Source organism: Leucoraja erinacea, chromosome 42, assembly GCF_028641065.1.
Source record: "Leucoraja erinacea ecotype New England chromosome 42, Leri_hhj_1, whole genome shotgun sequence".
NCBI classification, from domain to species: domain Eukaryota; kingdom Metazoa; phylum Chordata; class Chondrichthyes; order Rajiformes; family Rajidae; genus Leucoraja; species Leucoraja erinaceus.
Window position 1 is genome coordinate 305,001 of NC_073418.1, and position 4,012 is coordinate 309,012.

Consider the following 4,012-nt stretch of genomic DNA (forward strand, 5'->3'; position numbering starts at 1 on the left):
TGTGCATATGTATGTGAGTGCGTGTGAATATATGTGTGTGTGTGTGTGAAATAATATAGTATTTCGTAGTTCAGAGCTTATTTGTTAAGTTTAATAGCGTGATGGCTGTCAGGAAGAAGCTGTCCCTCAATGTAGATGTTACCGTTTTCAGTTTACAAAAGTCGGACGTGACTCCAGAAGTCGGGCATCAGTCAGTCCACAAGCCGTGAGAGTCGGTCAGTCTAAAGGGCATGAGTCAATCCCAAGGCAGTGAGTGAGTCCACAGGTCATGAGTAAATCGCTCACTGCCCCCTCTCCTCCACTGACATGCCCCACATCCGCCTGGCTATAGGATGCACCCCCTACTGAAGCCGCCCTCATCCCCTGAATGAGCCCCCCCCCCCATTTCTCATGAGCTCACGAGAACCCCCACCTGAAGCTGTGCCCCTCCCTTGGCTGCATGATGTTTACCACCCCACACCCCACCCTGACAGTCCCTACCTCAAAAAAATGTTTTGCACAAAGTCTTCAGTGTTCATTAACAACTGAAATTGTCTTTAGGCTGCTTTTTCAACATCATGTCAGGAAATGTTAGAGGTCAAGGTGATGTGGCTATTGCTGTAGTATCCTCTAGGATAGCAGCTACATTTCTGCCTGGTGGAAGAACGACACATTCTCGATTCAAGATACCCATCCAAGTGGCTGAGGATACATTGTGCAACATCGAGAAGAACTCTAAAACGGCACATTTCACGAGGCAAGTGAAAGTCATTGTTTGGGATGAATGTCCAATGATTAGGAGAGAATGCTTTGAAGTTGTGGACAGACCTCTTCCAGATGTCTTCAGCAACATCAAGCATTTTGGTGCCCCCCTGCCAGTCCAGGCCTCAGTGACTGAGCTGCCAGCCCAAAAATCCATTCCGCCCACAAACTCCATACTAGCCCTCTGGAAACCAGTACCTTTGACCCAACATACTAGCTCAACAGAAATATGAAGGGAAATGTCAAAGGTTTCCTGAAGGATGGAACATCGCCCAAGAATGTTGTCATTAATAGCGTGCTTCGTTGAATGATGACTTCTGAGATATTCTCAGATTTTCCTTCTTAAAATTTGACTGCTGACTTTCTCTACATTAAAATTGTCTCTTTTTATCAACAGGAAATAGTCATCAAGAGGCAGTGAGCAGCAGAACACAACAAGACACAACAAGACACAACAAGTAAAAACTTAATAAATCTCATCTTTAAAATTTAAATTGTTCTTATATTTTAAGAGTCATTCACATTTAAAACTTTAATAGAACCTTTTTGCACTTTTAATGCTGTGTGTTCTTCATCACAATAGAACCTAATAGGCAGGAATGGCTGCTCTGTGGGAGAGCCACTAAGAGTGCATGGGGGGGGGAGATTGTTTGGAGATGCACTGAATGTGTGGGTGGGAGGGGAATGGCAAGGAGCAGAGTGTGGGTGGGGGGGGGGGGGTGAAGGTAGGTGGGATGACTGAGTGAACTGCCAGCGTACCAGGCGTGAGTGACTGCACTGCCAGCCCACGAGCCATGAGTTAGTGAACTGGCAGCCCAATAATCCATTAAGTCCACCCTCTCCCCCTTCTCTCTCTTACTGTCTGTCACCTGTTTTGGGTACAATTTCTGGCAGTTTCTCAGCCGCCAGCCTGCCAGGTCCGAGTGATTGTACTGCCAGGCCTCAGTGACTGAGCTGCCAGCCCAAAAATCCGTTCGGCCCACAAACTCCATACTAGCCCTCTGGAAATCAGTACCTTCGGCCCACAAACTCCATACTAGCCCTCTCGAAATCAGTACCTTCGGCCCACAACACTCATACTAACGCAACAGAAAGCCCCCTTCCCACGGGCCAGCAATATTGGAATTGCTGCAGAGGTGGAATATTGTGTTGGGTATCCAGCCCTCCCTTGTGAGGCCGGGACCCAACGAGTCCCACTTAGTCTAGTATATATATGTATGTATATATATATATATATATATATATTGCCGCTGTCCCCCTTAGGAAACCTGAAAGGAAACCTCTGGAGACTGTGTGCTCCACTCATGGTCTCCGTGCGGTTCCCGGAGGCCCCAGGAGGTTTTTGTCAGTCTCCCTACCTGCTTCCACTACCTGCAACCTCCGGCAACCACCTGCAACCTTCGGCAACCTCCGGGAACCGCACGGAAACCTTGGGTGGGGCGCAACGTCTCCAGAGGTTTCCGTTCGGGTTTCTTAAGTGGGACAGGGACATTACGGCATCAGAGGCGCGGGTTTGATCATGCCTACGGGTGCTGTCTGCACGTTATGCTCGTGACCTGTGTGGGTTGTCTCCGGGAGCTGTGGTTCCCTCCCACGCTCCAAGGTCTGTAGCCGAATTGTGAACTTGTAAATTGTCCCGAGTCTGTGTATGATGGTGTTAGTGTGCGGGGATCTCTGCTCGGTGCCGATTCTGTGGGCCAGTGTTCACTCTGTACATCTCAACTGAACTAAAGTAGACTGAATTGGGAACGTCTTTAGTATTGAGCATGATTTCAAGGCTCGGAGGAAAAACAATGAAGTTTAGCAAATCCACAGCTCCCGTGTCCAAGAAAAGGGTATGAGTTGAAACGAAACCAGTTACTATTAACTAAACTATTTGTTTTCAATTATATATTCCATATGAAATACATTAAGTTCCCTTACCCATCTGCTCGTAAGTACGTTTCTGCTTTTTCAGATCTGGAAGCAAAAACACAATATTGTTATAAGTGTCAGTATCTGACCGTATCTTTAACATGGATTAGCATATTTGAATTTCTAAAGCAACAGGGAACTCAACTTCATGGTCCATATATTTGCAGCATCCAAGAAGTTGAATACTCTCCAGACACCAATTGACTTTCAATGCTCAAACGAAAAATCATCAGAGGAATAACATCATTAGAGGAAAAGATCGCATAGATGCATAGATTATTTTACCCAGCCCCGTACAGAATTAATTATTTTTGGAACAACAGGTGCCTGCTCTGAGCTATCAACATTTCAAAGTTTCCTCAATTACGGCCTGATAACGGCAAAAAAACTTATACTTAAATTTTGGAAAAATGCATCCACCCCGATGCTTAAAAATGAGGATCATCAGCATGTCTGAGGCGCTACATCTTGAAGATATGAGACGTCTTAGCAGGAAAATCAGAGCAACTTTTAAAGATATGGTCTCCTTTCATTGATTCATGGTGTAACATAACTCTGGAAATAAACCGATTCACGGACAGGGTGGTGGGTGTGGTGAGAAATGAAGCAGGTATATCAACACGTAAGGGTACTTTTTTTTTTCTTCTTTATTATATTTGGTTTTTGTCTTATTATTATTCTTCTATAGGCTCTTACTCATTCACTCCGGGACTGCACTATCTGGTAGTCTAGGGGTCTACACATTCACTATATTTCTCACTGCTTCTGACGAGCTCCAATATTGCTAATAGCAGTGGGTAGGACCATTTATAAAATTGTTACACCATTAAAATAGGAAATTGAGTTTAAACGCATTTAAGGTTTAAACCACACCCACCACCCTGTCTGTGAATCGGTTTAATTCCACAGTTATGTTACACCATTCTATACTTGGGATGAATCAATGAAAGGAGACCATATCTTTAAAAATTGCTCTGATTTTCCTGAAATGTTGATAGCTCAGAGCAGGCACCTGTTGTTCCAAAAAAAATAATTCTGTACGGGGCTGGGTAAAATAATTTATGCATCTATGCGGTCGATTCCTCTAATATCAATTAATGACTATGATTACGAAAGCAAAATCAAAGGCAACATGGACAATTTGTTGCGTTCGCCCATTTTAACTAGATCTGCAATTCGACTGAAGTGAACGGGTCGTCGCCTATTTGGCAATAACGGAATAACACTGAACTGGATTCCATCCTTCAACGCCACATGCGTGTGTTGCTTTTCTGAACATTCGAACTGCAAGACGTGAATGTCTTGAACACTTCAATGTAACTCAGGCTATTCAGATAAAACATTTGTCGCGGAGGTG

At 44.4% G+C, this 4,012-nt stretch overlaps 1 long non-coding RNA gene across 1 annotated transcript in view; it reads left to right on the forward strand.

Annotated features, from left to right (window-relative positions):
- LOC129714815 (uncharacterized) overlaps positions 1-1,436 on the forward strand; it is a 4,415-nt gene extending 2,979 nt beyond the window's left edge. Inside the window, exon 3 of the long non-coding RNA XR_008726402.1 lies at positions 1,139-1,436. This is a non-coding gene — a long non-coding RNA (uncharacterized LOC129714815). The remainder of the gene's footprint in view (positions 1-1,138) is intronic.
- The last annotated feature ends 2,576 nt before the right edge of the window (positions 1,437-4,012 follow it).